Below are 26,793 nucleotides of genomic sequence, written 5' to 3' on the forward strand. Positions count from 1 at the left end.
TTTATTTTTCTTGTTTGAGAGTGAAAATGGGGGAGGAGCAGAGAGAGAGAGAGGGAGAAAGAGGACCTGAAGGAGGTTCTGCGCTGACGCAGGCGGGGCTTGAACTCCAGAGCTGAGAGGTCACGAGCCACAAGATCACAAGGCACAAGATCACAACCCGAGCCAAAGTCAGATGCTTACACTGACCGAGCCCAAGGCACCCCAAAACAGTGCTCACTTCTTACCAGGGTAGACATTGGTGGGTTTGGAGGCTCCGGCCAAAGGAAGACATAGACGTACATTTGTCTATATGGGAGGAGAGTATTCTCCAACCGCTTTGTTTGGGTGGAGGCCCACTCCATGTGGTCTGATTTACAAGTAACAGCATAAATCGGCTGAAGTAAAATTAACAACAAGGAATATGTTGCCTCCAGAACCCCCAAAATACGGAAAGATTTGAGACTTGTATGTCCTCAACAAACGTGTCCAACAAATGTCCTCACGGTAGGATGTCATACCTGTGCTCTCGGAGAAAGATGGGTAAGTTAAGATCCTGCCTGCAAAGATGACATGTGATAGCAGAAGGGTTCGGGTGGCCTGTGCATAACAGGGTAAAACATGTCCCCTTCAAGCTCAAGGGAAAGGTGGCTGAGAGGACATTGAAATGGGCGCTGAACAGAACCTATTAGCCAAATCTATAAGAAAGAGCAAAATATGTACCGTCTTTAAATTTGTTGGGATCCCAGGTGTTTTAAGGGTAGCAGGGTTTATACGGCTACTTATGGGGCACCTGGCTGGCTCGGTCGGTCGAGCGTCCCACTTCGGCTCGGGTCACAATCTCGCGGTCCGTGAGTTCGAGCCCCGCGACAGACCCTGTGCTGACGGCTCAGAGCCTGGAGCCTGTTTCGGATTCTGTGTCTCCCTCTCTCTGACCCTCCCCTGTTCATGTTCAGTCTCTCTCTTTCTCAAAAATCAATAAACGTAAAAAAAAAAAAAAAAAAAAAAAAAAAAAGGAAATTAAAAAAAAATGAAATAAAATCTGAAAACGTCTGAATTCCAAAACTCATCTGGCCCCTAGGGTTTTGGAAAAAGGACCGTGGGCCTGCTGTACTTTTCACATCCATGTTTAAGAAAATAGACACACACGGCAGGTAGGAGCGTAATAATATTTGTACGTGGATTTATACTTGGATTGATTACGAGGGCATCTGCCTACATTGGAGACACAGAAACAGAATGATAAAGGCCAGACATCGCCAGTCCGACAAGACTGCGTGGTGTGCATACTGACTCTGGGACCCTATACCATAAACCCATGTCCAATCTCAGGGGCAGGGGCCTGCCGTGGACACACTGGGAACCACGACCACAGACATCATTTCCTCTTAGAATAACATGCTGCCTTCACGTGTAAAACCAATGCCATAAGGCCACACATGACCACATCTGTTTAGGGTTCATTTTGGTTCAGTGAACCATGGGCTTTCTTCACGCACCTATAAACAACCCTGTTTGATTTCACAGGAGGTAAAGTGGATGACCAGGCCACGGAAGCTCGGATTCAGAAGTCGTGGGGAGAAAACATTCCTTTCCTCCTCTGCTCTATGCAGAGGCTGGACGGGATCCACTCAGACCGGAGCGAACCAAGCACAGCCACCTCCCCTGGAAAAGGCGGAGGAAGTCGGGGTGTGGAATAGGTGAGGGGTGGAGAATGTTACCGCTGATAGAGAGAGGACACGGTGTGCGGTTTGCGACGCCGAATACAGAAAGGGCCGTCTCGCGGAAGAGAGACGCAGGCATCGTGGCACCAGAGGACTCCCCTGGGACTCACGGGCAGAGATGCCTTTGACTCACGTTGCCCCTAACGCAATGGGCTACCTCGCGAGGCAGAGACTCACTCCGCTGCTCCTGGAGAAGGTCGTTGAGAGATCCATGAGCAGGGAGGGGTCCGCAAGGAATGTACCACAGCAGGACAAGCCAGGTAGGGACCCGGGCACACTGGACGGTCGATGCCCCACCCGGACGGGACAGCACCTACGCAGCTGCAGCTACGACGACGTGTACCTGCGCGAGGGCGCGATGCCAGGCTTCGCTAGGTCTTGCAAGATTGGAGAAGCAGCAGGAAGTCCAGGTTTCCACGTGAAAACTCCCAAGTGTTCAATATGGGCCGGGCCAATGATTGTCAGAAATGCTTCCACACGTAAGAAACCGACCAAATGGAACGCACCTTCACCCTGCAGGCAAACATCACGGATCTTTGGTTTTCACGATTCACGTATCCAGAATCTCAAAGGACTCAACCAGGCTTTCCCAACCTCACCACTCTTGACATTTGGGACCAGATAGTTCTGTGCGGCGAGGCTGTCCTGGGCGGTGTAGGCTGGTCAGCAGCATCCCTGGCCTGTGTCGCCAGATGCCAGGAGCACCCCACACCCGAGCCAAGTCACGACAAAAACAAAAAAGTCTCCGGCCATTGCCAAATGTCCCCCAGGGGGCCATCCCTGGCGGGAGCCGCTGGACTAAAGCAACATCCAACTCTCAGCTTCCAGGATTTTGTGGAAGCGTCGTCACACAGAATTCTAACACGGGGTTTCTGAAAGAAAGAGTTGCCTGCGTGAAGTAAGGACTCCTATCTGCTTTGGAAGCAGAACCCTGGTTTCTGATGAACGGCAGTGCTCTTCTTAACTAGCCCGATGACCTCTTTGAGTCCTCGCTTCCTCATCATTAAACCAGGAGTAAATAACATCACCTCTGGGAGTTGCTGTGGAGAAGGCAGCGAGAGACTTGACTCAAAAGCATCTAGCCCAGCAAGTCAGCAAGCACCAAAGACATTTCATCCACACGAACCCTTCCCTGGCGGGCAGCCGGCCCAGTGTCTACAGTCGGAAACACACGGGGTCCGGAGTCACACCCCGGCCCCAAGTCCTGCCTCGGCCACTCGCTGGCCGGGCAGACAACGGCAGGTCATTTTTCTTCTCTCTAAACCAGAAATGATAACAAGCACCAGTAGGTGAGACCAGGCCAGGTGGTTCGGTACAGCGCTTGGTAAACCAAACCAGGAGACAAGTAGTGATGATTACTACTCTCGGATCTCTGAAACGTTTCTGTAAAGGACAGGACAAGCTCGTCGACACATCCAAGAACTCAGAAGGTAGTCATAGGAGGGTGGGGTGCAGGAGGAAAAAGAGAAAAATCACCACAGGAATCTCCACCTCCCCAACCTGTTACACCAGCAACTGCCCTCTGGTGACCCACAGACCAACTCTGGCCACAGACGTATTTTGTTTAGTCCCGCTCAGGGTCCTGGTGGTTGTTTTCAATTGGCATTAAATGCCACCTAATCTTCATGAAAATCCAGACTTGAGGCCTTTCTCAACAACTCCAAAGGTCGGGCCCGACAGCGGGCCCAGATTCTCACGCGGCCCTTTGGTAAGACAGGCACCGTCGGGTCCCCCACGGCCCTCACCTGGTCTAAGTCGCTCTTGTTTTCTTCTTCTTAGCCTGGCCCCCTGAGGCTTGGAGTTTGCGACCGTGACTTACCTAAAGGCTGCTACTACTACCTAGGAGAACATTCAGGCCTCCAGGGAGAGCTTCCATCTTGGCAGAAACCGACACCCAAAGAGACACTCCCTCCCAGAGCCTCGCCCACGTAGTCAAGTCTGCTATCAGGCCCCCAGATTGCTGTCCTCCTGGACTCATCGACCTCACAACCAAACGCTCAGGTTCCTCACCTTGATGCACCCCTTCCTCCACACCCTCCACGCCAACGACCATCCGCAGCTACTGGATTCTCTGCGCCACGGATTTCCAAAAAGCTCTTTCTTTCTGTTTAGCAGGACTAGAAAAGACCACACTTCCTGCCTCCTGCTGGGAAGAACACCCCGGTTATCTTGTGGGGGAGGGGGCTCAGCACTCTCCCATTCTAGGCCCCTGTGGCTTGGGTGGGGCTGACTCCATTTCCATGTCCAGGCAAAGGCCACTGACCCCATCAGATACCTTCAGAGTCAATCCTGGGGCTCTGGCCACAGTGAAAGGTATTCTTTGTCCCTCTGGGACTTGAACTGAAGATGTTGGAAGCCGGGGGGTGGAGGGGTGGGGTGGGGGGGCGATTCCTCCTTGTAGACACAGGTTACCTAAAGAGTGGAACCCCTGGATCTAGCCCTGGCTGCAACTATATTGCTTTTGGACTCTTTTCCTCACATAGGAGCCAATCAAATTCGCAGCTTGGCTTATAACAATTCCAGTTGGTTTGGTTTTGTGTGTTTTTTTCTTTTTTCGTCATTGAGACAGAGAGCGGGGAAGGGGCAGAGACAGAGAAGATCCCAAGCAGGCTCCGCACCATTGGCACAGAGCTTGATCCCAGGAACTGTGAGATCATGACCTGAGCTGAAATCAAGAGCCAGATACTCACCCAACTGAGCCACCCAGGCGCCCCTCGAGTTGGGTTTACTGACAATCCAAAGAGACCTACGGGGCACCTGGGTGGCTCACTGGGTCAAGTGTCAGACTTCGGCTCCGGTCACGATCTCTCGTTTCGTGGGTTTGAGGCCCGCGTCAGGCTCTGTGCTGACAGCTCGGAGCCTGGAGCCTGCTTCGGATTCTGTGTTTCCCTCTCTCTCTGCCTCTCCCCCGCTCATGTTCTGTCTACCCTTTCTCTCAAAAATAAATATTTACAAAGAAAAAATTTTCTTTAATAAAAAAAAAAAAAGGGGACCTACTCAATATAACAGAATTTTGAAAGAAGTGTTGAAAGATAGAGGGGAAAGGCTCTCGTCAAATTTTCTCCTGTTTGTTTTGTTGTGTTGTGTTGTGTTACCTCTCTCCTTCCAGTAAGAGTAGAGTTTCACTTAGTGTGTCAGCCATCCCTGTATAAGGACTTACCTCATGGTGTATAATCATTTTTGCTTGCCTATCTCTTCCACAAGTCTGTGGAGCCCCTTCAGGGCAGAAGCCGGATTTGTATTCACTTGGATTCTTTTCTACTTTCCACAACGGCACATAATTTGGGCTCAAGAAGGGTCTCTTGAACGGATGAATCAAGCATCCTAATTCTCTTCTTTGGGATGCCCCACTCAAGAGACCACTGCATCATCCTTGCGCCTGTGATACACAAACCATCCTCCGAAACAGACTCATGCACCCATTGTCCACAAACTGCATCATGAGAACTCACTTCTTCTAGCCATTACGAATTCTCCCACATGTCCATCCCACAGAACCTCACTGTGGGGTGACTCACGAGGTCCTCATTGTCGGGAAGAGAATACTTCCTCGCAGGACACCACTCAGAACTCTATGCATCTGTAACAGACACAACGGGCGAGCCACTCACACACAGAATATCACTCCTGGCTGCGGCGGGGGGGCGGGGGGACGGGGGGAGGTAACTTCTCTGCTTTCTCGCTTTCCTCTTGACCCAAATACCCCCCAAATCCCAATCCTGATGCCTACGCCACTAACACACAATTACAATTCTAGGCTCTCTCTTGCCTCCCTTTTTCCTCCCTAGTCCTTCAAAACTCTTGACGTGGAAAAAATACAAACTTATCGAGGGACTCAACAGCAGTAAAGCCAAAGCTTCCCCAGGAAACTGTTTTGACTTTGGGAGCAGAAATTGCCACACCCCTAACACCTCTGTAACAGCTGCTGCTTCCACTGGCATCTAGCAAGAAAGATTTTCAAACAGAGTCAAAGGTCAGGGCCATTATGACAATGCTAGCACGAATCACTATTTACTCTATCCAGCTTTCATTTTCCCTTCTTGGGCTCACACCACCGGAGCGAGCTGGTAAGAACTAGATGTGTGCTAGATTGACAAATGTTTATGGAGAATCGACCATATGACAGGAGCCACAGCAGAGCTGGCCAAGGAAACAGAAAGACGGCAAGGACTCTCAAGGCGTTCAGTCTAATGGAGAATACTAACAACTAAACAGGAGTTGCATTATAGAAAAACAGGTGCTATGCGGACGTATGTAAGTGGCCAGGAGAGGGACTCCCAACACGTTGGAGCATCACAGAAGGTCTTTTAGAGGCAGTGACCTTTACCTGGACACCTAAAGAATGAGTAGGAGGCAGGTCTAGGGCAGGTGAGGTGAAAGGAGCTTTGGAGAATTCCAGGTAGAGGCTAACAGGGAAGAAGGCTCGGCGGCCTCTGGCAACCGAAAGGAGGCACATATGGCTGTAATTCGGCAGCGTGAAGGGAGAACCTGCTACACAGAGGAAGCCGGAGCCAAAGAGACCCTGAGTGGCTTGATAGCTTGAAAAGTCTCAGAACTTTGTGCAAAAGAGCAAACACCCCTTTCCTCATGAGATGTACAAACTGGCCAGAACGACAATGTGACACGTGTCTTGAGAGTCACTAAATACTGATTTCACAATGCATGTTACTGAGAATCCGGGGGGGTGGGGGGCAGAAAACTCCTAAGGAGTGATCTTGTAACTCATTCACAGATGCCTGCTTGAAGCTTTGGGCCCCACGACTATTCCGTCTGCCTTCCCCTTGGCACTCCCTATTCCTATCATTTTCCTACAAATGACAGGAAGGTAGGCACTGCTAGGCTGTAGGGATAGGGATCCACTCTGGAAACAGGATAAGTGCACACGGAGATAATAGGGTGGGGGTAGCAACGAAATTGAACAAAACTAAGCAAAAAGTTGGGGGGGAGGAACGAAAGTGTAAAAGGCAAATATAGAAAGCTCAAGGGGAAGTAAAAGTATTTTCAGACACACACAGAAAAGAAGTGTCCCCACGTGCTCCGGCTAAACCAAACGCCCCCTTTTACTCAACTGTTGAAAACAAAGAAGAAGAAAAAGCAATGAAAAAGTCACACTTTCATACCCCTTCTCGGAATAAGCAGTCAACGGGTACAGGACAGCTCACTGCCCTGAAAGACCTTGAAAGATTTACCCCAGAGAACACAGCACACGATAATCAACCTCCAGAGGCTCTCAAAACCACTACAAACTCCGGTCTCTTCTGTCATTTCATAATCGATCGTTTCCTGTCAAGCATTAAAGCGATACCAGACAAACCTGGAGAAGGATTTGCTCCCCAATCCAAAGTGAGAAAAGCTGTTTTGAAAGCCCCCCCTCTTTTTGTTTTTCCATTTGCCCAAGGCGTTCCCACAATTCTTTCCTCCCGGTTCCAAATGTCTACAGGTCAAGAACTTGAGCAGTCCGGTCCATTAGGGGCCACGGTTTGGAGACGGCACACCCTCCAAAGTCCCTCCAAGGGAGTCCTGAGTCTCCCTAAGCGGCTCTCTTGGGCTCTGATCGCCCCTTACTTATTGACTGCCATCAGGCACTTGGAGGTGGACGGCCGGTCGGCAGCGGCCAGGCGACCCGGAAAGGCTGAGAATGCCGCCCCCCAGAGCACCATGCCCGCCCGGCCTCAGGTACACCAGTTAGCCGAGTTTTCGCCCAAGGCAAAGCCCCGGGAGAGGGGGGCAGGCCCGGGGAAAGCATGGGTCCAGACCCCAGAGGACGATGCTCAGCGGGGCCGGGACAATGGGCGGTGGGGACCCGAGCGGGGGGGGGGGGGGGGGGCGTCCCGGGAGGCCGGCCCGCCCCGCTGTTCCTGGGGGCTCGGGCGGCGGCCCCGAGATGGCCGCCTGGCCGCTGCGTGGCGCAGCCCTCGTCCCTGGCCCGCCGCGGACCCGGCGCGGAGCGGGCGGCCGGGCGGCCGGGGCCCCCGCGGGGCAGCGGGCCCGCCCCGGCCCGGGCCACGACCCCGACCCCCGGTCCCCGGCCCGCGCGCTCCCGGCGGGCCCGGCACGGCTGACTCACCTGCCCACGGTCTGGTTGGCGAGCTGCTTCATGCGGTTCAAGGGCAGCGGCAGCGGCGGCCCGCGGGGCTCGGGCCGAGGCGGCGGCGGCGGCGGCTGCGCCGGCTGCGACTGCTACTGCGGCTGCTGTGGCGACTGAGCGGCGGCTGCGGCTGCTATTGTGGCTGCGGCGGCGGCGGCGGCGGCGGCGGTTGGGCCGACTGCGGCTGCTACTGCGTCGGCTGCGGCTGCTACTGCGGCTGCGGCGACTGAGCGGCGGCGGCGGCGGCGGCCAAGGCGGCTGTGGCGGCTGCTGCTCCCGGACCGGCGCCACGCCCTCGCCGCGTCACTTCCAGCGGCCCCGCCCGCCGGAGGCCGCGCGGGGCCAGACGAGCGCCAGGCTCGCCGCTTGGCCCCCGCCCCCCAACCCGGGCCGCTCCGAGGAGCGCGCGGAGCCCCGCGTCCCGACGCCTCCTAGGATCCCGACTCCCGGCCCCGGCTAGGCCGCGCACCGTTGGGAGGGGGCGGCGGTTCGGGATCTCGCGGTTCCTGAGTTTTAGCTCCGCACTGGGCTCTGTGCTGACGGCTCGGAGCCTGGAGCCTGCTTCGGATTCTGGGTCGCCCTCTCTCTCCGCCCCAACCCTGCTTGTGCTCTCTTTCAAAAATGAATAAACATAAAAAAAAATTTAGGGGCGCCTGGGTGGCTCCCTGGGTTGAGCGTCCAACTTGGGCTCAGGTCATGATCTCGCAGTTTGTGAGTTTGAGCCCTGCGTCGGGCTCTGTGCACACAGCTGGAAGCCTGGAGCCTGCTTCCCATCCTGTGTCTCCCTCTCTCTCTCTCTGCCCCTTCCCCGCCCATGCTCTGTCTCTGTCTCTCAAAAATAAATAAACGTTAATAAATTTTTTTTAATTAAAAAAAACAGTGGCTTCTTCTTTTTTTGCAATAATTTTTTGATGTTTATTTTTCTTGTTTGAGAGTGAAAATGGGGGAGGAGCAGAGAGAGAGAGAGGGAGAAAGAGGACCTGAAGGAGGTTCTGCGCTGACGCAGGCGGGGCTTGAACTCCAGAGCTGAGAGGTCACGAGCCACAAGATCACAAGGCACAAGATCACAACCCGAGCCAAAGTCAGATGCTTACACTGACCGAGCCCAAGGCACCCCAAAACAGTGCTCACTTCTTACCAGGGTAGACATTGGTGGGTTTGGAGGCTCCGGCCAAAGGAAGACATAGACGTACATTTGTCTATATGGGAGGAGAGTATTCTCCAACCGCTTTGTTTGGGTGGAGGCCCACTCCATGTGGTCTGATTTACAAGTAACAGCATAAATCGGCTGAAGTAAAATTAACAACAAGGAATATGTTGCCTCCAGAACCCCCAAAATACGGAAAGATTTGAGACTTGTATGTCCTCAACAAACGTGTCCAACAAATGTCCTCACGGTAGGATGTCATACCTGTGCTCTCGGAGAAAGATGGGTAAGTTAAGATCCTGCCTGCAAAGATGACATGTGATAGCAGAAGGGTTCGGGTGGCCTGTGCATAACAGGGTAAAACATGTCCCCTTCAAGCTCAAGGGAAAGGTGGCTGAGAGGACATTGAAATGGGCGCTGAACAGAACCTATTAGCCAAATCTATAAGAAAGAGCAAAATATGTACCGTCTTTAAATTTGTTGGGATCCCAGGTGTTTTAAGGGTAGCAGGGTTTATACGGCTACTTATGGGGCACCTGGCTGGCTCGGTCGGTCGAGCGTCCCACTTCGGCTCGGGTCACAATCTCGCGGTCCGTGAGTTCGAGCCCCGCGACAGACCCTGTGCTGACGGCTCAGAGCCTGGAGCCTGTTTCGGATTCTGTGTCTCCCTCTCTCTGACCCTCCCCTGTTCATGTTCAGTCTCTCTCTTTCTCAAAAATCAATAAACGTAAAAAAAAAAAAAAAAAAAAAAAAAAAAAGGAAATTAAAAAAAAATGAAATAAAATCTGAAAACGTCTGAATTCCAAAACTCATCTGGCCCCTAGGGTTTTGGAAAAAGGACCGTGGGCCTGCTGTACTTTTCACATCCATGTTTAAGAAAATAGACACACACGGCAGGTAGGAGCGTAATAATATTTGTACGTGGATTTATACTTGGATTGATTACGAGGGCATCTGCCTACATTGGAGACACAGAAACAGAATGATAAAGGCCAGACATCGCCAGTCCGACAAGACTGCGTGGTGTGCATACTGACTCTGGGACCCTATACCATAAACCCATGTCCAATCTCAGGGGCAGGGGCCTGCCGTGGACACACTGGGAACCACGACCACAGACATCATTTCCTCTTAGAATAACATGCTGCCTTCACGTGTAAAACCAATGCCATAAGGCCACACATGACCACATCTGTTTAGGGTTCATTTTGGTTCAGTGAACCATGGGCTTTCTTCACGCACCTATAAACAACCCTGTTTGATTTCACAGGAGGTAAAGTGGATGACCAGGCCACGGAAGCTCGGATTCAGAAGTCGTGGGGAGAAAACATTCCTTTCCTCCTCTGCTCTATGCAGAGGCTGGACGGGATCCACTCAGACCGGAGCGAACCAAGCACAGCCACCTCCCCTGGAAAAGGCGGAGGAAGTCGGGGTGTGGAATAGGTGAGGGGTGGAGAATGTTACCGCTGATAGAGAGAGGACACGGTGTGCGGTTTGCGACGCCGAATACAGAAAGGGCCGTCTCGCGGAAGAGAGACGCAGGCATCGTGGCACCAGAGGACTCCCCTGGGACTCACGGGCAGAGATGCCTTTGACTCACGTTGCCCCTAACGCAATGGGCTACCTCGCGAGGCAGAGACTCACTCCGCTGCTCCTGGAGAAGGTCGTTGAGAGATCCATGAGCAGGGAGGGGTCCGCAAGGAATGTACCACAGCAGGACAAGCCAGGTAGGGACCCGGGCACACTGGACGGTCGATGCCCCACCCGGACGGGACAGCACCTACGCAGCTGCAGCTACGACGACGTGTACCTGCGCGAGGGCGCGATGCCAGGCTTCGCTAGGTCTTGCAAGATTGGAGAAGCAGCAGGAAGTCCAGGTTTCCACGTGAAAACTCCCAAGTGTTCAATATGGGCCGGGCCAATGATTGTCAGAAATGCTTCCACACGTAAGAAACCGACCAAATGGAACGCACCTTCACCCTGCAGGCAAACATCACGGATCTTTGGTTTTCACGATTCACGTATCCAGAATCTCAAAGGACTCAACCAGGCTTTCCCAACCTCACCACTCTTGACATTTGGGACCAGATAGTTCTGTGCGGCGAGGCTGTCCTGGGCGGTGTAGGCTGGTCAGCAGCATCCCTGGCCTGTGTCGCCAGATGCCAGGAGCACCCCACACCCGAGCCAAGTCACGACAAAAACAAAAAAGTCTCCGGCCATTGCCAAATGTCCCCCAGGGGGCCATCCCTGGCGGGAGCCGCTGGACTAAAGCAACATCCAACTCTCAGCTTCCAGGATTTTGTGGAAGCGTCGTCACACAGAATTCTAACACGGGGTTTCTGAAAGAAAGAGTTGCCTGCGTGAAGTAAGGACTCCTATCTGCTTTGGAAGCAGAACCCTGGTTTCTGATGAACGGCAGTGCTCTTCTTAACTAGCCCGATGACCTCTTTGAGTCCTCGCTTCCTCATCATTAAACCAGGAGTAAATAACATCACCTCTGGGAGTTGCTGTGGAGAAGGCAGCGAGAGACTTGACTCAAAAGCATCTAGCCCAGCAAGTCAGCAAGCACCAAAGACATTTCATCCACACGAACCCTTCCCTGGCGGGCAGCCGGCCCAGTGTCTACAGTCGGAAACACACGGGGTCCGGAGTCACACCCCGGCCCCAAGTCCTGCCTCGGCCACTCGCTGGCCGGGCAGACAACGGCAGGTCATTTTTCTTCTCTCTAAACCAGAAATGATAACAAGCACCAGTAGGTGAGACCAGGCCAGGTGGTTCGGTACAGCGCTTGGTAAACCAAACCAGGAGACAAGTAGTGATGATTACTACTCTCGGATCTCTGAAACGTTTCTGTAAAGGACAGGACAAGCTCGTCGACACATCCAAGAACTCAGAAGGTAGTCATAGGAGGGTGGGGTGCAGGAGGAAAAAGAGAAAAATCACCACAGGAATCTCCACCTCCCCAACCTGTTACACCAGCAACTGCCCTCTGGTGACCCACAGACCAACTCTGGCCACAGACGTATTTTGTTTAGTCCCGCTCAGGGTCCTGGTGGTTGTTTTCAATTGGCATTAAATGCCACCTAATCTTCATGAAAATCCAGACTTGAGGCCTTTCTCAACAACTCCAAAGGTCGGGCCCGACAGCGGGCCCAGATTCTCACGCGGCCCTTTGGTAAGACAGGCACCGTCGGGTCCCCCACGGCCCTCACCTGGTCTAAGTCGCTCTTGTTTTCTTCTTCTTAGCCTGGCCCCCTGAGGCTTGGAGTTTGCGACCGTGACTTACCTAAAGGCTGCTACTACTACCTAGGAGAACATTCAGGCCTCCAGGGAGAGCTTCCATCTTGGCAGAAACCGACACCCAAAGAGACACTCCCTCCCAGAGCCTCGCCCACGTAGTCAAGTCTGCTATCAGGCCCCCAGATTGCTGTCCTCCTGGACTCATCGACCTCACAACCAAACGCTCAGGTTCCTCACCTTGATGCACCCCTTCCTCCACACCCTCCACGCCAACGACCATCCGCAGCTACTGGATTCTCTGCGCCACGGATTTCCAAAAAGCTCTTTCTTTCTGTTTAGCAGGACTAGAAAAGACCACACTTCCTGCCTCCTGCTGGGAAGAACACCCCGGTTATCTTGTGGGGGAGGGGGCTCAGCACTCTCCCATTCTAGGCCCCTGTGGCTTGGGTGGGGCTGACTCCATTTCCATGTCCAGGCAAAGGCCACTGACCCCATCAGATACCTTCAGAGTCAATCCTGGGGCTCTGGCCACAGTGAAAGGTATTCTTTGTCCCTCTGGGACTTGAACTGAAGATGTTGGAAGCCGGGGGGTGGAGGGGTGGGGTGGGGGGGCGATTCCTCCTTGTAGACACAGGTTACCTAAAGAGTGGAACCCCTGGATCTAGCCCTGGCTGCAACTATATTGCTTTTGGACTCTTTTCCTCACATAGGAGCCAATCAAATTCGCAGCTTGGCTTATAACAATTCCAGTTGGTTTGGTTTTGTGTGTTTTTTTCTTTTTTCGTCATTGAGACAGAGAGCGGGGAAGGGGCAGAGACAGAGAAGATCCCAAGCAGGCTCCGCACCATTGGCACAGAGCTTGATCCCAGGAACTGTGAGATCATGACCTGAGCTGAAATCAAGAGCCAGATACTCACCCAACTGAGCCACCCAGGCGCCCCTCGAGTTGGGTTTACTGACAATCCAAAGAGACCTACGGGGCACCTGGGTGGCTCACTGGGTCAAGTGTCAGACTTCGGCTCCGGTCACGATCTCTCGTTTCGTGGGTTTGAGGCCCGCGTCAGGCTCTGTGCTGACAGCTCGGAGCCTGGAGCCTGCTTCGGATTCTGTGTTTCCCTCTCTCTCTGCCTCTCCCCCGCTCATGTTCTGTCTACCCTTTCTCTCAAAAATAAATATTTACAAAGAAAAAATTTTCTTTAATAAAAAAAAAAAAGGGGACCTACTCAATATAACAGAATTTTGAAAGAAGTGTTGAAAGATAGAGGGGAAAGGCTCTCGTCAAATTTTCTCCTGTTTGTTTTGTTGTGTTGTGTTGTGTTACCTCTCTCCTTCCAGTAAGAGTAGAGTTTCACTTAGTGTGTCAGCCATCCCTGTATAAGGACTTACCTCATGGTGTATAATCATTTTTGCTTGCCTATCTCTTCCACAAGTCTGTGGAGCCCCTTCAGGGCAGAAGCCGGATTTGTATTCACTTGGATTCTTTTCTACTTTCCACAACGGCACATAATTTGGGCTCAAGAAGGGTCTCTTGAACGGATGAATCAAGCATCCTAATTCTCTTCTTTGGGATGCCCCACTCAAGAGACCACTGCATCATCCTTGCGCCTGTGATACACAAACCATCCTCCGAAACAGACTCATGCACCCATTGTCCACAAACTGCATCATGAGAACTCACTTCTTCTAGCCATTACGAATTCTCCCACATGTCCATCCCACAGAACCTCACTGTGGGGTGACTCACGAGGTCCTCATTGTCGGGAAGAGAATACTTCCTCGCAGGACACCACTCAGAACTCTATGCATCTGTAACAGACACAACGGGCGAGCCACTCACACACAGAATATCACTCCTGGCTGCGGCGGGGGGGCGGGGGGACGGGGGGAGGTAACTTCTCTGCTTTCTCGCTTTCCTCTTGACCCAAATACCCCCCAAATCCCAATCCTGATGCCTACGCCACTAACACACAATTACAATTCTAGGCTCTCTCTTGCCTCCCTTTTTCCTCCCTAGTCCTTCAAAACTCTTGACGTGGAAAAAATACAAACTTATCGAGGGACTCAACAGCAGTAAAGCCAAAGCTTCCCCAGGAAACTGTTTTGACTTTGGGAGCAGAAATTGCCACACCCCTAACACCTCTGTAACAGCTGCTGCTTCCACTGGCATCTAGCAAGAAAGATTTTCAAACAGAGTCAAAGGTCAGGGCCATTATGACAATGCTAGCACGAATCACTATTTACTCTATCCAGCTTTCATTTTCCCTTCTTGGGCTCACACCACCGGAGCGAGCTGGTAAGAACTAGATGTGTGCTAGATTGACAAATGTTTATGGAGAATCGACCATATGACAGGAGCCACAGCAGAGCTGGCCAAGGAAACAGAAAGACGGCAAGGACTCTCAAGGCGTTCAGTCTAATGGAGAATACTAACAACTAAACAGGAGTTGCATTATAGAAAAACAGGTGCTATGCGGACGTATGTAAGTGGCCAGGAGAGGGACTCCCAACACGTTGGAGCATCACAGAAGGTCTTTTAGAGGCAGTGACCTTTACCTGGACACCTAAAGAATGAGTAGGAGGCAGGTCTAGGGCAGGTGAGGTGAAAGGAGCTTTGGAGAATTCCAGGTAGAGGCTAACAGGGAAGAAGGCTCGGCGGCCTCTGGCAACCGAAAGGAGGCACATATGGCTGTAATTCGGCAGCGTGAAGGGAGAACCTGCTACACAGAGGAAGCCGGAGCCAAAGAGACCCTGAGTGGCTTGATAGCTTGAAAAGTCTCAGAACTTTGTGCAAAAGAGCAAACACCCCTTTCCTCATGAGATGTACAAACTGGCCAGAACGACAATGTGACACGTGTCTTGAGAGTCACTAAATACTGATTTCACAATGCATGTTACTGAGAATCCGGGGGGGTGGGGGGCAGAAAACTCCTAAGGAGTGATCTTGTAACTCATTCACAGATGCCTGCTTGAAGCTTTGGGCCCCACGACTATTCCGTCTGCCTTCCCCTTGGCACTCCCTATTCCTATCATTTTCCTACAAATGACAGGAAGGTAGGCACTGCTAGGCTGTAGGGATAGGGATCCACTCTGGAAACAGGATAAGTGCACACGGAGATAATAGGGTGGGGGTAGCAACGAAATTGAACAAAACTAAGCAAAAAGTTGGGGGGGAGGAACGAAAGTGTAAAAGGCAAATATAGAAAGCTCAAGGGGAAGTAAAAGTATTTTCAGACACACACAGAAAAGAAGTGTCCCCACGTGCTCCGGCTAAACCAAACGCCCCCTTTTACTCAACTGTTGAAAACAAAGAAGAAGAAAAAGCAATGAAAAAGTCACACTTTCATACCCCTTCTCGGAATAAGCAGTCAACGGGTACAGGACAGCTCACTGCCCTGAAAGACCTTGAAAGATTTACCCCAGAGAACACAGCACACGATAATCAACCTCCAGAGGCTCTCAAAACCACTACAAACTCCGGTCTCTTCTGTCATTTCATAATCGATCGTTTCCTGTCAAGCATTAAAGCGATACCAGACAAACCTGGAGAAGGATTTGCTCCCCAATCCAAAGTGAGAAAAGCTGTTTTGAAAGCCCCCCCTCTTTTTGTTTTTCCATTTGCCCAAGGCGTTCCCACAATTCTTTCCTCCCGGTTCCAAATGTCTACAGGTCAAGAACTTGAGCAGTCCGGTCCATTAGGGGCCACGGTTTGGAGACGGCACACCCTCCAAAGTCCCTCCAAGGGAGTCCTGAGTCTCCCTAAGCGGCTCTCTTGGGCTCTGATCGCCCCTTACTTATTGACTGCCATCAGGCACTTGGAGGTGGACGGCCGGTCGGCAGCGGCCAGGCGACCCGGAAAGGCTGAGAATGCCGCCCCCCAGAGCACCATGCCCGCCCGGCCTCAGGTACACCAGTTAGCCGAGTTTTCGCCCAAGGCAAAGCCCCGGGAGAGGGGGGCAGGCCCGGGGAAAGCATGGGTCCAGACCCCAGAGGACGATGCTCAGCGGGGCCGGGACAATGGGCGGTGGGGACCCGAGCGGGGGGGGGGGGGGGGGCGTCCCGGGAGGCCGGCCCGCCCCGCTGTTCCTGGGGGCTCGGGCGGCGGCCCCGAGATGGCCGCCTGGCCGCTGCGTGGCGCAGCCCTCGTCCCTGGCCCGCCGCGGACCCGGCGCGGAGCGGGCGGCCGGGCGGCCGGGGCCCCCGCGGGGCAGCGGGCCCGCCCCGGCCCGGGCCACGACCCCGACCCCCGGTCCCCGGCCCGCGCGCTCCCGGCGGGCCCGGCACGGCTGACTCACCTGCCCACGGTCTGGTTGGCGAGCTGCTTCATGCGGTTCAAGGGCAGCGGCAGCGGCGGCCCGCGGGGCTCGGGCCGAGGCGGCGGCGGCGGCGGCTGCGCCGGCTGCGACTGCTACTGCGGCTGCTGTGGCGACTGAGCGGCGGCTGCGGCTGCTATTGTGGCTGCGGCGGCGGCGGCGGCGGCGGCGGTTGGGCCGACTGCGGCTGCTACTGCGTCGGCTGCGGCTGCTACTGCGGCTGCGGCGACTGAGCGGCGGCGGCGGCGGCGGCCAAGGCGGCTGTGGCGGCTGCTGCTCCCGGACCGGCGCCACGCCCTCGCCGCGTCACTTCCAGCGGCCCCGCCCGCCGGAGGCCGCGCGGGGCCAGACGAGCGCCAGGCTCGCCGCTTGGCCCCCGCCCCCCAACCCGGGCCGCTCCGAGGAGCGCGCGGAGCCCCGCGTCCCGACGCCTCCTAGGATCCCGACTCCCGGCCCCGGCTAGGCCGCGCACCGTTGGGAGGGGGCGGCGGTTCGGGATCTCGCGGTTCCTGAGTTTTAGCTCCGCACTGGGCTCTGTGCTGACGGCTCGGAGCCTGGAGCCTGCTTCGGATTCTGGGTCGCCCTCTCTCTCCGCCCCAACCCTGCTTGTGCTCTCTTTCAAAAATGAATAAACATAAAAAAAAATTTAGGGGCGCCTGGGTGGCTCCCTGGGTTGAGCGTCCAACTTGGGCTCAGGTCATGATCTCGCAGTTTGTGAGTTTGAGCCCTGCGTCGGGCTCTGTGCACACAGCTGGAAGCCTGGAGCCTGCTTCCCATCCTGTGTCTCCCTCTCTCTCTCTCTGCCCCTTCCCCGCCCATGCTCTGTCTCTGTCTCTCAAAAATAAATAAACGTTAATAAATTTTTTTTAATTAAAAAAAACAGTGGCTTCTTCTTTTTTTGCAATAATTTTTTGATGTTTATTTTTCTTGTTTGAGAGTGAAAATGGGGGAGGAGCAGAGAGAGAGAGAGGGAGAAAGAGGACCTGAAGGAGGTTCTGCGCTGACGCAGGCGGGGCTTGAACTCCAGAGCTGAGAGGTCACGAGCCACAAGATCACAAGGCACAAGATCACAACCCGAGCCAAAGTCAGATGCTTACACTGACCGAGCCCAAGGCACCCCAAAACAGTGCTCACTTCTTACCAGGGTAGACATTGGTGGGTTTGGAGGCTCCGGCCAAAGGAAGACATAGACGTACATTTGTCTATATGGGAGGAGAGTATTCTCCAACCGCTTTGTTTGGGTGGAGGCCCACTCCATGTGGTCTGATTTACAAGTAACAGCATAAATCGGCTGAAGTAAAATTAACAACAAGGAATATGTTGCCTCCAGAACCCCCAAAATACGGAAAGATTTGAGACTTGTATGTCCTCAACAAACGTGTCCAACAAATGTCCTCACGGTAGGATGTCATACCTGTGCTCTCGGAGAAAGATGGGTAAGTTAAGATCCTGCCTGCAAAGATGACATGTGATAGCAGAAGGGTTCGGGTGGCCTGTGCATAACAGGGTAAAACATGTCCCCTTCAAGCTCAAGGGAAAGGTGGCTGAGAGGACATTGAAATGGGCGCTGAACAGAACCTATTAGCCAAATCTATAAGAAAGAGCAAAATATGTACCGTCTTTAAATTTGTTGGGATCCCAGGTGTTTTAAGGGTAGCAGGGTTTATACGGCTACTTATGGGGCACCTGGCTGGCTCGGTCGGTCGAGCGTCCCACTTCGGCTCGGGTCACAATCTCGCGGTCCGTGAGTTCGAGCCCCGCGACAGACCCTGTGCTGACGGCTCAGAGCCTGGAGCCTGTTTCGGATTCTGTGTCTCCCTCTCTCTGACCCTCCCCTGTTCATGTTCAGTCTCTCTCTTTCTCAAAAATCAATAAACGTAAAAAAAAAAAAAAAAAAAAAAAAAAAAAGGAAATTAAAAAAAAATGAAATAAAATCTGAAAACGTCTGAATTCCAAAACTCATCTGGCCCCTAGGGTTTTGGAAAAAGGACCGTGGGCCTGCTGTACTTTTCACATCCATGTTTAAGAAAATAGACACACACGGCAGGTAGGAGCGTAATAATATTTGTACGTGGATTTATACTTGGATTGATTACGAGGGCATCTGCCTACATTGGAGACACAGAAACAGAATGATAAAGGCCAGACATCGCCAGTCCGACAAGACTGCGTGGTGTGCATACTGACTCTGGGACCCTATACCATAAACCCATGTCCAATCTCAGGGGCAGGGGCCTGCCGTGGACACACTGGGAACCACGACCACAGACATCATTTCCTCTTAGAATAACATGCTGCCTTCACGTGTAAAACCAATGCCATAAGGCCACACATGACCACATCTGTTTAGGGTTCATTTTGGTTCAGTGAACCATGGGCTTTCTTCACGCACCTATAAACAACCCTGTTTGATTTCACAGGAGGTAAAGTGGATGACCAGGCCACGGAAGCTCGGATTCAGAAGTCGTGGGGAGAAAACATTCCTTTCCTCCTCTGCTCTATGCAGAGGCTGGACGGGATCCACTCAGACCGGAGCGAACCAAGCACAGCCACCTCCCCTGGAAAAGGCGGAGGAAGTCGGGGTGTGGAATAGGTGAGGGGTGGAGAATGTTACCGCTGATAGAGAGAGGACACGGTGTGCGGTTTGCGACGCCGAATACAGAAAGGGCCGTCTCGCGGAAGAGAGACGCAGGCATCGTGGCACCAGAGGACTCCCCTGGGACTCACGGGCAGAGATGCCTTTGACTCACGTTGCCCCTAACGCAATGGGCTACCTCGCGAGGCAGAGACTCACTCCGCTGCTCCTGGAGAAGGTCGTTGAGAGATCCATGAGCAGGGAGGGGTCCGCAAGGAATGTACCACAGCAGGACAAGCCAGGTAGGGACCCGGGCACACTGGACGGTCGATGCCCCACCCGGACGGGACAGCACCTACGCAGCTGCAGCTACGACGACGTGTACCTGCGCGAGGGCGCGATGCCAGGCTTCGCTAGGTCTTGCAAGATTGGAGAAGCAGCAGGAAGTCCAGGTTTCCACGTGAAAACTCCCAAGTGTTCAATATGGGCCGGGCCAATGATTGTCAGAAATGCTTCCACACGTAAGAAACCGACCAAATGGAACGCACCTTCACCCTGCAGGCAAACATCACGGATCTTTGGTTTTCACGATTCACGTATCCAGAATCTCAAAGGACTCAACCAGGCTTTCCCAACCTCACCACTCTTGACATTTGGGACCAGATAGTTCTGTGCGGCGAGGCTGTCCTGGGCGGTGTAGGCTGGTCAGCAGCATCCCTGGCCTGTGTCGCCAGATGCCAGGAGCACCCCACACCCGAGCCAAGTCACGACAAAAACAAAAAAGTCTCCGGCCATTGCCAAATGTCCCCCAGGGGGCCATCCCTGGCGGGAGCCGCTGGACTAAAGCAACATCCAACTCTCAGCTTCCAGGATTTTGTGGAAGCGTCGTCACACAGAATTCTAACACGGGGTTTCTGAAAGAAAGAGTTGCCTGCGTGAAGTAAGGACTCCTATCTGCTTTGGAAGCAGAACCCTGGTTTCTGATGAACGGCAGTGCTCTTCTTAACTAGCCCGATGACCTCTTTGAGTCCTCGCTTCCTCATCATTAAACCAGGAGTAAATAACATCACCTCTGGGAGTTGCTGTGGAGAAGGCAGCGAGAGACTTGACTCAAAAGCATCTAGCCCAGCAAGTCAGCAAGCACCAAAGACATTTCATCCACACGAACCCTTCCCTGGCGGGCAGCCGGCCCAGTGTCTACAGTCGGAAACACACGGGGTCCGGAGTCACACCCCGGCCCCAAGTCCTGCCTCGGCCACTCGCTGGCCGGGCAGACAACGGCAGGTCATTTTTCTTCTCTCTAAACCAGAAATGATAACAAGCACCAGTAGGTGAGACCAGGCCAGGTGGTTCGGTACAGCGCTTGGTAAACCAAACCAGGAGACAAGTAGTGATGATTACTACTCTCGGATCTCTGAAACGTTTCTGTAAAGGACAGGACAAGCTCGTCGACACATCCAAGAACTCAGAAGGTAGTCATAGGAGGGTGGGGTGCAGGAGGAAAAAGAGAAAAATCACCACAGGAATCTCCACCTCCCCAACCTGTTACACAAGCAACTGCCCTCTGGTGACCCACAGACCAACTCTGGCCACAGACGTATTTTGTTTAGTCCCGCTCAGGGTCCTGGTGGTTGTTTTCAATTGGCATTAAATGCCACCTAATCTTCATGAAAATCCAGACTTGAGGCCTTTCTCAACAACTCCAAAGGTCGGGCCCGACAGCGGGCCCAGATTCTCACGCGGCCCTTTGGTAAGACAGGCACCGTCGGGTCCCCCACGGCCCTCACCTGGTCTAAGTCGCTCTTGTTTTCTTCTTCTTAGCCTGGCCCCCTGAGGCTTGGAGTTTGCGACCGTGACTTACCTAAAGGCTGCTACTACTACCTAGGAGAACATTCAGGCCTCCAGGGAGAGCTTCCATCTTGGCAGAAACCGACACCCAAAGAGACACTCCCTCCCAGAGCCTCGCCCACGTAGTCAAGTCTGCTATCAGGCCCCCAGATTGCTGTCCTCCTGGACTCATCGACCTCACAACCAAACGCTCAGGTTCCTCACCTTGATGCACCCCTTCCTCCACACCCTCCACGCCAACGACCATCCGCAGCTACTGGATTCTCTGCGCCACGGATTTCCAAAAAGCTCTTTCTTTCTGTTTAGCAGGACTAGAAAAGACCACACTTCCTGCCTCCTGCTGGGAAGAACACCCCGGTTATCTTGTGGGGGAGGGGGCTCAGCACTCTCCCATTCTAGGCCCCTGTGGCTTGGGTGGGGCTGACTCCATTTCCATGTCCAGGCAAAGGCCACTGACCCCATCAGATACCTTCAGAGTCAATCCTGGGGCTCTGGCCACAGTGAAAGGTATTCTTTGTCCCTCTGGGACTTGAACTGAAGATGTTGGAAGCCGGGGGGTGGAGGGGTGGGGTGGGGGGGCGATTCCTCCTTGTAGACACAGGTTACCTAAAGAGTGGAACCCCTGGATCTAGCCCTGGCTGCAACTATATTGCTTTTGGACTCTTTTCCTCACATAGGAGCCAATCAAATTCGCAGCTTGGCTTATAACAATTCCAGTTGGTTTGGTTTTGTGTGTTTTTTTCTTTTTTCGTCATTGAGACAGAGAGCGGGGAAGGGGCAGAGACAGAGAAGATCCCAAGCAGGCTCCGCACCATTGGCACAGAGCTTGATCCCAGGAACTGTGAGATCATGACCTGAGCTGAAATCAAGAGCCAGATACTCACCCAACTGAGCCACCCAGGCGCCCCTCGAGTTGGGTTTACTGACAATCCAAAGAGACCTACGGGGCACCTGGGTGGCTCACTGGGTCAAGTGTCAGACTTCGGCTCCGGTCACGATCTCTCGTTTCGTGGGTTTGAGGCCCGCGTCAGGCTCTGTGCTGACAGCTCGGAGCCTGGAGCCTGCTTCGGATTCTGTGTTTCCCTCTCTCTCTGCCTCTCCCCCGCTCATGTTCTGTCTACCCTTTCTCTCAAAAATAAATATTTACAAAGAAAAAATTTTCTTTAATAAAAAAAAAAAAGGGGACCTACTCAATATAACAGAATTTTGAAAGAAGTGTTGAAAGATAGAGGGGAAAGGCTCTCGTCAAATTTTCTCCTGTTTGTTTTGTTGTGTTGTGTTGTGTTACCTCTCTCCTTCCAGTAAGAGTAGAGTTTCACTTAGTGTGTCAGCCATCCCTGTATAAGGACTTACCTCATGGTGTATAATCATTTTTGCTTGCCTATCTCTTCCACAAGTCTGTGGAGCCCCTTCAGGGCAGAAGCCGGATTTGTATTCACTTGGATTCTTTTCTACTTTCCACAACGGCACATAATTTGGGCTCAAGAAGGGTCTCTTGAACGGATGAATCAAGCATCCTAATTCTCTTCTTTGGGATGCCCCACTCAAGAGACCACTGCATCATCCTTGCGCCTGTGATACACAAACCATCCTCCGAAACAGACTCATGCACCCATTGTCCACAAACTGCATCATGAGAACTCACTTCTTCTAGCCATTACGAATTCTCCCACATGTCCATCCCACAGAACCTCACTGTGGGGTGACTCACGAGGTCCTCATTGTCGGGAAGAGAATACTTCCTCGCAGGACACCACTCAGAACTCTATGCATCTGTAACAGACACAACGGGCGAGCCACTCACACACAGAATATCACTCCTGGCTGCGGCGGGGGGGCGGGGGGACGGGGGGAGGTAACTTCTCTGCTTTCTCGCTTTCCTCTTGACCCAAATACCCCCCAAATCCCAATCCTGATGCCTACGCCACTAACACACAATTACAATTCTAGGCTCTCTCTTGCCTCCCTTTTTCCTCCCTAGTCCTTCAAAACTCTTGACGTGGAAAAAATACAAACTTATCGAGGGACTCAACAGCAGTAAAGCCAAAGCTTCCCCAGGAAACTGTTTTGACTTTGGGAGCAGAAATTGCCACACCCCTAACACCTCTGTAACAGCTGCTGCTTCCACTGGCATCTAGCAAGAAAGATTTTCAAACAGAGTCAAAGGTCAGGGCCATTATGACAATGCTAGCACGAATCACTATTTACTCTATCCAGCTTTCATTTTCCCTTCTTGGGCTCACACCACCGGAGCGAGCTGGTAAGAACTAGATGTGTGCTAGATTGACAAATGTTTATGGAGAATCGACCATATGACAGGAGCCACAGCAGAGCTGGCCAAGGAAACAGAAAGACGGCAAGGACTCTCAAGGCGTTCAGTCTAATGGAGAATACTAACAACTAAACAGGAGTTGCATTATAGAAAAACAGGTGCTATGCGGACGTATGTAAGTGGCCAGGAGAGGGACTCCCAACACGTTGGAGCATCACAGAAGGTCTTTTAGAGGCAGTGACCTTTACCTGGACACCTAAAGAATGAGTAGGAGGCAGGTCTAGGGCAGGTGAGGTGAAAGGAGCTTTGGAGAATTCCAGGTAGAGGCTAACAGGGAAGAAGGCTCGGCGGCCTCTGGCAACCGAAAGGAGGCACATATGGCTGTAATTCGGCAGCGTGAAGGGAGAACCTGCTACACAGAGGAAGCCGGAGCCAAAGAGACCCTGAGTGGCTTGATAGCTTGAAAAGTCTCAGAACTTTGTGCAAAAGAGCAAACACCCCTTTCCTCATGAGATGTACAAACTGGCCAGAACGACAATGTGACACGTGTCTTGAGAGTCACTAAATACTGATTTCACAATGCATGTTACTGAGAATCCGGGGGGGTGGGGGGCAGAAAACTCCTAAGGAGTGATCTTGTAACTCATTCACAGATGCCTGCTTGAAGCTTTGGGCCCCACGACTATTCCGTCTGCCTTCCCCTTGGCACTCCCTATTCCTATCATTTTCCTACAAATGACAGGAAGGTAGGCACTGCTAGGCTGTAGGGATAGGGATCCACTCTGGAAACAGGATAAGTGCACACGGAGATAATAGGGTGGGGGTAGCAACGAAATTGAACAAAACTAAGCAAAAAGTTGGGGGGGAGGAACGAAAGTGTAAAAGGCAAATATAGAAAGCTCAAGGGGAAGTAAAAGTATTTTCAGACACACACAGAAAAGAAGTGTCCCCACGTGCTCCGGCTAAACCAAACGCCCCCTTTTACTCAACTGTTGAAAACAAAGAAGAAGAAAAAGCAATGAAAAAGTCACACTTTCATACCCCTTCTCGGAATAAGCAGTCAACGGGTACAGGACAGCTCACTGCCCTGAAAGACCTTGAAAGATTTACCCCAGAGAACACAGCACACGATAATCAACCTCCAGAGGCTCTCAAAACCACTACAAACTCCGGTCTCTTCTGTCATTTCATAATCGATCGTTTCCTGTCAAGCATTAAAGCGATACCAGACAAACCTGGAGAAGGATTTGCTCCCCAATCCAAAGTGAGAAAAGCTGTTTTGAAAGCCCCCCCTCTTTTTGTTTTTCCATTTGCCCAAGGCGTTCCCACAATTCTTTCCTCCCGGTTCCAAATGTCTACAGGTCAAGAACTTGAGCAGTCCGGTCCATTAGGGGCCACGGTTTGGAGACGGCACACCCTCCAAAGTCCCTCCAAGGGAGTCCTGAGTCTCCCTAAGCGGCTCTCTTGGGCTCTGATCGCCCCTTACTTATTGACTGCCATCAGGCACTTGGAGGTGGACGGCCGGTCGGCAGCGGCCAGGCGACCCGGAAAGGCTGAGAATGCCGCCCCCCAGAGCACCATGCCCGCCCGGCCTCAGGTACACCAGTTAGCCGAGTTTTCGCCCAAGGCAAAGCCCCGGGAGAGGGGGGCAGGCCCGGGGAAAGCATGGGTCCAGACCCCAGAGGACGATGCTCAGCGGGGCCGGGACAATGGGCGGTGGGGACCCGAGCGGGGGGGGGGGGGGGGGCGTCCCGGGAGGCCGGCCCGCCCCGCTGTTCCTGGGGGCTCGGGCGGCGGCCCCGAGATGGCCGCCTGGCCGCTGCGTGGCGCAGCCCTCGTCCCTGGCCCGCCGCGGACCCGGCGCGGAGCGGGCGGCCGGGCGGCCGGGGCCCCCGCGGGGCAGCGGGCCCGCCCCGGCCCGGGCCACGACCCCGACCCCCGGTCCCCGGCCCGCGCGCTCCCGGCGGGCCCGGCACGGCTGACTCACCTGCCCACGGTCTGGTTGGCGAGCTGCTTCATGCGGTTCAAGGGCAGCGGCAGCGGCGGCCCGCGGGGCTCGGGCCGAGGCGGCGGCGGCGGCGGCTGCGCCGGCTGCGACTGCTACTGCGGCTGCTGTGGCGACTGAGCGGCGGCTGCGGCTGCTATTGTGGCTGCGGCGGCGGCGGCGGCGGCGGCGGTTGGGCCGACTGCGGCTGCTACTGCGTCGGCTGCGGCTGCTACTGCGGCTGCGGCGACTGAGCGGCGGCGGCGGCGGCGGCCAAGGCGGCTGTGGCGGCTGCTGCTCCCGGACCGGCGCCACGCCCTCGCCGCGTCACTTCCAGCGGCCCCGCCCGCCGGAGGCCGCGCGGGGCCAGACGAGCGCCAGGCTCGCCGCTTGGCCCCCGCCCCCCAACCCGGGCCGCTCCGAGGAGCGCGCGGAGCCCCGCGTCCCGACGCCTCCTAGGATCCCGACTCCCGGCCCCGGCTAGGCCGCGCACCGTTGGGAGGGGGCGGCGGTTCGGGATCTCGCGGTTCCTGAGTTTTAGCTCCGCACTGGGCTCTGTGCTGACGGCTCGGAGCCTGGAGCCTGCTTCGGATTCTGGGTCGCCCTCTCTCTCCGCCCCAACCCTGCTTGTGCTCTCTTTCAAAAATGAATAAACATAAAAAAAAATTTAGGGGCGCCTGGGTGGCTCCCTGGGTTGAGCGTCCAACTTGGGCTCAGGTCATGATCTCGCAGTTTGTGAGTTTGAGCCCTGCGTCGGGCTCTGTGCACACAGCTGGAAGCCTGGAGCCTGCTTCCCATCCTGTGTCTCCCTCTCTCTCTCTCTGCCCCTTCCCCGCCCATGCTCTGTCTCTGTCTCTCAAAAATAAATAAACGTTAATAAATTTTTTTTAATTAAAAAAAACAGTGGCTTCTTCTTTTTTTGCAATAATTTTTTGATGTTTATTTTTCTTGTTTGAGAGTGAAAATGGGGGAGGAGCAGAGAGAGAGAGAGGGAGAAAGAGGACCTGAAGGAGGTTCTGCGCTGACGCAGGCGGGGCTTGAACTCCAGAGCTGAGAGGTCACGAGCCACAAGATCACAAGGCACAAGATCACAACCCGAGCCAAAGTCAGATGCTTACACTGACCGAGCCCAAGGCACCCCAAAACAGTGCTCACTTCTTACCAGGGTAGACATTGGTGGGTTTGGAGGCTCCGGCCAAAGGAAGACATAGACGTACATTTGTCTATATGGGAGGAGAGTATTCTCCAACCGCTTTGTTTGGGTGGAGGCCCACTCCATGTGGTCTGATTTACAAGTAACAGCATAAATCGGCTGAAGTAAAATTAACAACAAGGAATATGTTGCCTCCAGAACCCCCAAAATACGGAAAGATTTGAGACTTGTATGTCCTCAACAAACGTGTCCAACAAATGTCCTCACGGTAGGATGTCATACCTGTGCTCTCGGAGAAAGATGGGTAAGTTAAGATCCTGCCTGCAAAGATGACATGTGATAGCAGAAGGGTTCGGGTGGCCTGTGCATAACAGGGTAAAACATGTCCCCTTCAAGCTCAAGGGAAAGGTGGCTGAGAGGACATTGAAATGGGCGCTGAACAGAACCTATTAGCCAAATCTATAAGAAAGAGCAAA

At 53.6% G+C, this 26,793-nt stretch overlaps 3 long non-coding RNA genes across 3 annotated transcripts; all 3 read right to left on the minus strand.

The window, feature by feature from the left end:
- Positions 1–4,767: 4,767 nt before the first annotated feature.
- LOC122234661 lies at positions 4,768–7,884 on the minus strand. The gene is made up of 2 exons (XR_006212547.1): positions 7,768–7,884; positions 4,768–5,280 (listed from the first exon to the last, which is right to left on the minus strand). It is a non-coding gene; the product is annotated as an uncharacterized LOC122234661 (long non-coding RNA).
- Positions 7,885–13,468: 5,584 nt separating this feature from the next.
- LOC122234662 lies at positions 13,469–16,584 on the minus strand. Its single transcript, XR_006212548.1, has 2 exons — positions 16,468–16,584; positions 13,469–13,981 (listed from the first exon to the last, which is right to left on the minus strand). It is a non-coding gene; the product is annotated as an uncharacterized LOC122234662 (long non-coding RNA).
- A 5,584-nt stretch (positions 16,585–22,168) lies between these two features.
- LOC122234663 lies at positions 22,169–25,284 on the minus strand. Its single transcript, XR_006212549.1, has 2 exons — positions 25,168–25,284; positions 22,169–22,681 (listed from the first exon to the last, which is right to left on the minus strand). It is a non-coding gene; the product is annotated as an uncharacterized LOC122234663 (long non-coding RNA).
- Between the last annotated feature and the right edge of the window lie 1,509 nt (positions 25,285–26,793).

This window comes from Panthera tigris, chromosome E3, assembly GCF_018350195.1.
Source record: "Panthera tigris isolate Pti1 chromosome E3, P.tigris_Pti1_mat1.1, whole genome shotgun sequence".
NCBI lineage: Eukaryota > Metazoa > Chordata > Mammalia > Carnivora > Felidae > Panthera > Panthera tigris.